Source organism: Aquarana catesbeiana, linkage group LG12 (assembly GCF_042186555.1).
Source record: "Aquarana catesbeiana isolate 2022-GZ linkage group LG12, ASM4218655v1, whole genome shotgun sequence".
Lineage (NCBI taxonomy): Eukaryota > Metazoa > Chordata > Amphibia > Anura > Ranidae > Aquarana > Aquarana catesbeiana.
The window spans coordinates 190758335-190765909 of NC_133335.1; the positions used below are offsets into that span (position 1 = coordinate 190758335).

The 7575-nt window shown below is 47.4% G+C and overlaps 13 non-coding genes across 13 annotated transcripts; 10 read left to right on the forward strand and 3 right to left on the reverse strand.

Annotated features, from left to right (window-relative positions):
* Window positions 1-203: 203 nt before the first annotated feature.
* On the reverse strand, window positions 204-277 carry TRNAI-AAU (transfer RNA isoleucine (anticodon AAU)). Its single transcript has one exon. It is a non-coding gene; the product is annotated as a tRNA-Ile (tRNA).
* A 170-nt stretch (window positions 278-447) lies between these two features.
* TRNAL-UAG (transfer RNA leucine (anticodon UAG)) lies at window positions 448-529 on the forward strand. Its single transcript has one exon. It is a non-coding gene; the product is annotated as a tRNA-Leu (tRNA).
* Window positions 530-1110: 581 nt separating this feature from the next.
* TRNAL-AAG (transfer RNA leucine (anticodon AAG)) lies at window positions 1111-1192 on the forward strand. The gene has a single exon. It is a non-coding gene; the product is annotated as a tRNA-Leu (tRNA).
* A 596-nt stretch (window positions 1193-1788) lies between these two features.
* TRNAI-AAU (transfer RNA isoleucine (anticodon AAU)) lies at window positions 1789-1862 on the reverse strand. The gene has a single exon. It is a non-coding gene; the product is annotated as a tRNA-Ile (tRNA).
* A 170-nt stretch (window positions 1863-2032) lies between these two features.
* On the forward strand, window positions 2033-2114 carry TRNAL-UAG (transfer RNA leucine (anticodon UAG)). Its single transcript has one exon. It is a non-coding gene; the product is annotated as a tRNA-Leu (tRNA).
* Window positions 2115-2695: 581 nt separating this feature from the next.
* TRNAL-AAG (transfer RNA leucine (anticodon AAG)) lies at window positions 2696-2777 on the forward strand. Its single transcript has one exon. It is a non-coding gene; the product is annotated as a tRNA-Leu (tRNA).
* Window positions 2778-3373: 596 nt separating this feature from the next.
* TRNAI-AAU (transfer RNA isoleucine (anticodon AAU)) lies at window positions 3374-3447 on the reverse strand. The gene has a single exon. It is a non-coding gene; the product is annotated as a tRNA-Ile (tRNA).
* A 170-nt stretch (window positions 3448-3617) lies between these two features.
* On the forward strand, window positions 3618-3699 carry TRNAL-UAG (transfer RNA leucine (anticodon UAG)). The gene has a single exon. It is a non-coding gene; the product is annotated as a tRNA-Leu (tRNA).
* A 581-nt stretch (window positions 3700-4280) lies between these two features.
* On the forward strand, window positions 4281-4362 carry TRNAL-AAG (transfer RNA leucine (anticodon AAG)). The gene has a single exon. It is a non-coding gene; the product is annotated as a tRNA-Leu (tRNA).
* Window positions 4363-5202: 840 nt separating this feature from the next.
* TRNAL-UAG (transfer RNA leucine (anticodon UAG)) lies at window positions 5203-5283 on the forward strand. Its single transcript has one exon. It is a non-coding gene; the product is annotated as a tRNA-Leu (tRNA).
* Window positions 5284-5864: 581 nt separating this feature from the next.
* Window positions 5865-5945, forward strand: TRNAL-AAG (transfer RNA leucine (anticodon AAG)). The gene has a single exon. It is a non-coding gene; the product is annotated as a tRNA-Leu (tRNA).
* Window positions 5946-6785: 840 nt separating this feature from the next.
* Window positions 6786-6867, forward strand: TRNAL-UAG (transfer RNA leucine (anticodon UAG)). The gene has a single exon. It is a non-coding gene; the product is annotated as a tRNA-Leu (tRNA).
* Window positions 6868-7448: 581 nt separating this feature from the next.
* TRNAL-AAG (transfer RNA leucine (anticodon AAG)) lies at window positions 7449-7530 on the forward strand. Its single transcript has one exon. It is a non-coding gene; the product is annotated as a tRNA-Leu (tRNA).
* Window positions 7531-7575: the final 45 nt, after the last annotated feature.

Here is a 7575-nt window from a genome sequence, read left to right on the forward strand (position 1 = left end):
GCCTCAGAAAGAGGACAGAAGCACATAAGTTGGCATCTTGGCCATCTGTGTCAAACTTCAACAACCTTTCATAATGGATAAAGTGGTGACCACTTGGAGTGGAGAGATCTGAGGCCTCCAGCACAAGCAATGAATGCAGAACATCGGACAGCAGAAAGCCACAGGGTACACATGCCTGAGACCATAAAGATCAAGCGCACGGATGGCCCGTACGGGGATCGAACCCGCGACCTTGGCGTTATTAGCACCACGCTCTAACCAACTGAGCTAACCGGCCAATATGCGACAGCCCAGCTGGGGCTGTGTCTTTCTTAGCCATCCCAGGCTCTCATTAAAGACAAGCTGCAGGAATTCCAGGTGTGCTATATCTATGCCACGGCCTCATCAATCCATGGAATGTAGAATATGTCCCTCCGCCTTTTAATGGTTAGCGAGCACTCTTTTGTAGGTAGCATGGCCGAGCGGTCTAAGGTGCTGGATTTAGGCTCCAGTCTCTTTGGGGGCGTGGGTTCGAATCCCACTGCTGCCAAGCTCTTTTAACAAATGCCTATCCTCGAGGGCTCAAGCGTCTATGAAGTTTCTGCTGCACTTTGCTGGCGTTCCTTGCTCTACACACTGGAATCTCAGAAAAGCAGCATTAGGAAATTGCATGTTTTGGTTGAGAAGTCTTCCAAAGGGCACACTTCTGATGAGATGACTAGTGAAATGTCGTCAACGTTACAAAACAAGTCCAACTCAATGTGACTACCTCCTGTAAGCTAGATTCCACGTTCACACTTTAAGTGTGGACACCAAAAAACAAGCAGCACTAATGAAAAGCTGGCACACTTTTCAGCAGAGTGCCAAGTGAACTAAGTGCCAGAATGCTGCACCCAAAGTCTACTCTCAAGCGTAAAGTGACCACAATCTGCAGCCTCAGAAAGAGGACTGAAGCACATAAGTTGGCATCTTGGCCATCTGTGTCAAACTTCAACAACCTTTCATAATGGATAAAGTGGTGAATACTTGAAGTTGAGAGTTCTGAGGCCTCCAGCACAAGCAATGAATTCAGAGCATGGAATGCAGACTATGTCCCGCCGCTTTTCAGTCATTAGCGAGCACTCTTTTACAGGTAGCATGGCCGAGCGGTCTAAGGCGCTGGATTAAGGCTCCAGTCTCTTCGGGGGCGTGGGTTCGAATCCCACTGCTGCCAAGCTCTTTTAACAAAATCCCTATCCTCAAGGGCTCAAGCATCTCTGATGTTGCTGCAGTTCCTTGCCCAACACACTGGAATCTCAAAGAACACTTACCTCTCTGTTCTAGCAGCATTAGAATAACTGCATTCATTGCATGTTTTGTTTGAGAAGTCTTCCAAAGGGCACACTTCTGGTGACTAGTGAAATGTCATCAACAGTATATAACAAGTCCAACTGAATGTGACTAACTCCTGTAAGCTAGATTCAACACTCCTACTTTAAGTGTAGACAGCAAAAACAAGCAGCAGTAATGAAAAGCTGGCACATTTTGTAGGAGAGTGCCAAGTGAACTTGCCACAGAATGCTGCACCCAAAGTCCACTCTCAAGCGTAAAACGACCACAACTTGCTGCCTCAGAAAGAGGACAGAAGCACATAAGTTGGCATCTTGGCCATCTGTGTCAAACTTCAACAACCTTTCATAATGGATAAAGTGGTGACCACTTGGAGTGGAGAGATCTGAGGCCTCCAGCACAAGCAATGAATGCAGAACATCGGACAGCAGAAAGCCACAGGGTACACATGCCTGAGACCATAAAGATCAAGCGCACGGATGGCCCGTACGGGGATCGAACCCGCGACCTTGGCGTTATTAGCACCACGCTCTAACCAACTGAGCTAACCGGCCAATATGCGACAGCCCAGCTGGGGCTGTGTCTTTCTTAGCCATCCCAGGCTCTCATTAAAGACAAGCTGCAGGAATTCCAGGTGTGCTATATCTATGCCACGGCCTCATCAATCCATGGAATGTAGAATATGTCCCTCCGCCTTTTAATGGTTAGCGAGCACTCTTTTGTAGGTAGCATGGCCGAGCGGTCTAAGGCGCTGGATTTAGGCTCCAGTCTCTTTGGGGGCGTGGGTTCGAATCCCACTGCTGCCAAGCTCTTTTAACAAATGCCTATCCTCGAGGGCTCAAGCGTCTATGAAGTTTCTGCTGCACTTTGCTGGCGTTCCTTGCTCTACACACTGGAATCTCAGAAAAGCAGCATTAGGAAATTGCATGTTTTGGTTGAGAAGTCTTCCAAAGGGCACACTTCTGATGAGATGACTAGTGAAATGTCGTCAACGTTACAAAACAAGTCCAACTCAATGTGACTACCTCCTGTAAGCTAGATACCACGTTCACACTTTAAGTGTGGACACCAAAAAACAAGCAGCACTAATGAAAAGCTGGCACACTTTTCAGCAGAGTGCCAAGTGAACTAAGTGCCAGAATGCTGCACCCAAAGTCCACTCTCAAGCGTAAAGTGACCACAATCTGCAGCCTCAGAAAGAGGACTGAAGCACATAAGTTGGCATCTTGGCCATCTGTGTCAAACTTCAACAACCTTTCATAATGGATAAAGTGGTGAATACTTGAAGTTGAGAGTTCTGAGGCCTCCAGCACAAGCAATGAATTCAGAGCATGGAATGCAGACTATGTCCCGCCGCTTTTCAGTCATTAGCGAGCACTCTTTTACAGGTAGCATGGCCGAGCGGTCTAAGGCGCTGGATTAAGGCTCCAGTCTCTTCGGGGGCGTGGGTTCGAATCCCACTGCTACCAAGCTCTTTTAACAAAATCCCTATCCTCAAGGGCTCAAGCATCTCTGATGTTGCTGCAGTTCCTTGCCCAACACACTGACATCTCAAAGAACACTTACCTCTCTGCTCTAGCAGCATTAGAATAACTGCATTCATTGCATGTTTTGTTTGAGAAGTCTTCCAAAGGGCACACTTCTGGTGACTAGTGAAATGTCATCAACAGTATATAACAAGTCCAACTGAATGTGACTAACTCCTGTAAGCTAGATTCAACACTCCTACTTTAAGTGTAGACAGCAAAAACAAGCAGCAGTAATGAAAAGCTGGCACATTTTGTAGGAGAGTGCCAAGTGAACTTGCCACAGAATGCTGCACCCAAAGTCCACTCTCAAGCGTAAAACGACCACAACTTGCTGCCTCAGAAAGAGGACAGAAGCACATAAGTTGGCATCTTGGCCATCTGTGTCAAACTTCAACAACCTTTCATAATGGATAAAGTGGTGACCACTTGGAGTGGAGAGATCTGAGGCCTCCAGCACAAGCAATGAATGCAGAACATCGGACAGCAGAAAGCCACAGGGTACACATGCCTGAGACCATAAAGATCAAGCGCACGGATGGCCCGTACGGGGATCGAACCCGCGACCTTGGCGTTATTAGCACCACGCTCTAACCAACTGAGCTAACCGGCCAATATGCGACAGCCCAACTGGGGCTGTGTCTTTCTTAGCCATCCCAGGCTCTCATTAAAGACAAGCTGCAGGAATTCCAGGTGTGCTATATCTATGCCACGGCCTCATCAATCCATGGAATGTAGAATATGTCCCTCCGCCTTTTAATGGTTAGCGAGCACTCTTTTGTAGGTAGCATGGCCGAGCGGTCTAAGGCGCTGGATTTAGGCTCCAGTCTCTTTGGGGGCGTGGGTTCGAATCCCACTGCTGCCAAGCTCTTTTAACAAATGCCTATCCTCGAGGGCTCAAGCGTCTATGAAGTTTCTGCTGCACTTTGCTGGCGTTCCTTGCTCTACACACTGGAATCTCAGAAAAGCAGCATTAGGAAATTGCATGTTTTGGTTGAGAAGTCTTCCAAAGGGCACACTTCTGATGAGATGACTAGTGAAATGTCGTCAACGTTACAAAACAAGTCCAACTCAATGTGACTACCTCCTGTAAGCTAGATTCCACGTTCACACTTTAAGTGTGGACACCAAAAAACAAGCAGCACTAATGAAAAGCTGGCACACTTTTCAGCAGAGTGCCAAGTGAACTAAGTGCCAGAATGCTGCACCCAAAGTCCACTCTCAAGCGTAAAGTGACCACAATCTGCAGCCTCAGAAAGAGGACTGAAGCACATAAGTTGGCATCTTGGCCATCTGTGTCAAACTTCAACAACCTTTCATAATGGATAAAGTGGTGAATACTTGAAGTTGAGAGTTCTGAGGCCTCCAGCACAAGCAATGAATTCAGAGCATGGAATGCAGACTATGTCCCGCCGCTTTTCAGTCATTAGCGAGCACTCTTTTACAGGTAGCATGGCCGAGCGGTCTAAGGCGCTGGATTAAGGCTCCAGTCTCTTCGGGGGCGTGGGTTCGAATCCCACTGCTGCCAAGCTCTTTTAACAAAATCCCTATCCTCAAGGGCTCAAGCATCTCTGATGTTGCTGCAGTTCCTTGCCCAACACACTGGAATCTCAAAGAACACTTACCTCTCTGCTCTAGCAGCATTAGAATAACTGCATTCATTGCATGTTTTGTTTGAGAAGTCTTCCAAAGGGCACACTTCTGGTGACTAGTGAAATGTCATCAACAGTATATAACAAGTCCAACTGAATGTGACTAACTCCTGTAAGCTAGATTCAACACTCCTACTTTAAGTGTAGACAGCAAAAACAAGCAGCAGTAATGAAAAGCTGGCACATTTTGTAGGAGAGTGCCAAGTGAACTTGCCACAGAATGCTGCACCCAAAGTCCACTCTCAAGCGTAAAACGACCACAACTTGCTGCCTCAGAAAGAGGACAGAAGCACATAAGTTGGCATCTTGGCCATCTGTGTCAAACTTCAACAACCTTTCATAATGGATAAAGTGGTGACCACTTGGAGTGGAGAGATCTGAGGCCTCCAGCACAAGCAATGAATGCAGAACATCGGACAGCAGAAAGCCACAGGGTACACATGCCTGAGACCATAAAGATCAAGCGCACGGATGGCCCGTACGGGGATCCAACCCACGACCTTGGCGTTATTAGCACCACGCTCTAACCAACTGAGCTAACTGGCCAATATGCAACAGCCCAGCTGGGGCTGTGTCTTTCTTAGCCATCCCAGGCTCTCATTAAAGACAAGCTGCAGGAATTCCAGGTGTGCTATATCTATGCCACGGCCTCATCAATCCATGGAATGTAGAATATGTCCCTCCGCCTTTTAATGGTTAGCGAGCACTCTTTTGTAGGTAGCATGGCCGAGCGGTCTAAGGCGCTGGATTTAGGCTCCAGTCTCTTTGGGGCGTGGGTTCGAATCCCACTGCTGCCAAGCTCTTTTAACAAATGCCTATCCTCGAGGGCTCAAGCGTCTATGAAGTTTCTGCTGCACTTTGCTGGCGTTCCTTGCTCTACACACTGGAATCTCAGAAAAGCAGCATTAGGAAATTGCATGTTTTGGTTGAGAAGTCTTCCAAAGGGCACACTTCTGATGAGATGACTAGTGAAATGTCGTCAACGTTACAAAACAAGTCCAACTCAATGTGACTACCTCCTGTAAGCTAGATTCCACGTTCACACTTTAAGTGTGGACACCAAAAAACAAGCAGCACTAATGAAAAGCTGGCACACTTTTCAGCAGAGTGCCAAGTGAACTAAGTGCCAGAATGCTGCACCCAAAGTCCACTCTCAAGCGTAAAGTGACCACAATCTGCAGCCTCAGAAAGAGGACTGAAGCACATAAGTTGGCATCTTGGCCATCTGTGTCAAACTTCAACAACCTTTCATAATGGATAAAGTGGTGAATACTTGAAGTTGAGAGTTCTGAGGCCTCCAGCACAAGCAATGAATTCAGAGCATGGAATGCAGACTATGTCCCGCCGCTTTTCAGTCATTAGCGAGCACTCTTTTACAGGTAGCATGGCCGAGCGGTCTAAGGCGCTGGATTAAGGCTCCAGTCTCTTCGGGGCGTGGGTTCGAATCCCACTGCTGCCAAGCTCTTTTAACAAAATCCCTATCCTCAAGGGCTCAAGCATCTCTGATGTTGCTGCAGTTCCTTGCCCAACACACTGGAATCTCAAAGAACACTTACCTCTCTGCTCTAGCAGCATTAGAATAACTGCATTCATTGCATGTTTTGTTTGAGAAGTCTTCCAAAGGGCACACTTCTGGTGACTAGTGAAATGTCATCAACAGTATATAACAAGTCCAACTGAATGTGACTAACTCCTGTAAGCTAGATTCAACACTCCTACTTTAAGTGTAGACAGCAAAAACAAGCAGCAGTAATGAAAAGCTGGCACATTTTGTAGGAGAGTGCCAAGTGAACTTGCCACAGAATGCTGCACCCAAAGTCCACTCTCAAGCGTAAAACGACCACAACTTGCTGCCTCAGAAAGAGGACAGAAGCACATAAGTTGGCATCTTGGCCATCTGTGTCAAACTTCAACAACCTTTCATAATGGATAAAGTGGTGACCACTTGGAGTGGAGAGATCTGAGGCCTCCAGCACAAGCAATGAATGCAGAACATCGGACAGCAGAAAGCCACAGGGTACACATGCCTGAGACCATAAAGATCAAGCGTACGGATGGCCCGAAAGGGGATCGAACCCGCGACCTTGGCGTTATTAGCACCACGCTCTAACCAACTGAGCTAACCGGCCAATATGCAACAGCCCAGCTGGGGCTGTGTCTTTCTTAGCCATCCCAGGCTCTCATTAAAGACAAGCTGCAGGAATTCCAGGTGTGCTATATCTATGCCACGGCCTCATCAATCCATGGAATGTAGAATATGTCCCTCCGCCTTTTAATGGTTAGCGAGCACTCTTTTGTAGGTAGCATGGCTGAGCGGTCTAAGGCGCTGGATTTAGGCTCCAGTCTCTTTGGGGGCGTGGGTTCGAATCCCACTGCTGCCAAGCTCTTTTAACAAATGCCTATCCTCGAGGGCTCAAGCGTCTATGAAGTTTCTGCTGCACTTTGCTGGCGTTCCTTGCTCTACACACTGGAATCTCAGAAAAGCAGCATTAGGAAATTGCATGTTTTGGTTGAGAAGTCTTCCAAAGGGCACACTTCTGATGAGATGACTAGTGAAATGTCGTCAACGTTACAAAACAAGTCCAACTCAATGTGACTACCTCCTGTAAGCTAGATTCCACGTTCACACTTTAAGTGTGGACACCAAAAAACAAGCAGCACTAATGAAAAGCTGGCACACTTTTCAGCAGAGTGCCAAGTGAACTAAGTGCCAGAATGCTGCACCCAAAGTCCACTCTCAAGCGTAAAGTGACCACAATCTGCAGCCTCAGAAAGAGGACTGAAGCACATAAGTTGGCATCTTGGCCATCTGTGTCAAACTTCAACAACCTTTCATAATGGATAAAGTGGTGAATACTTGAAGTTGAGAGTTCTGAGGCCTCCAGCACAAGCAATGAATTCAGAGCATGGAATGCAGACTATGTCCCGCCGCTTTTCAGTCATTAGCGAGCACTCTTTTACAGGTAGCATGGCCGAGCGGTCTAAGGCGCTGGATTAAGGCTCCAGTCTCTTCGGGGGCGTGGGTTCGAATCCCACTGCTGCCAAGCTCTTTTAACAAAATCCCTATCCTCAAGGGCTCAAGCATCTCT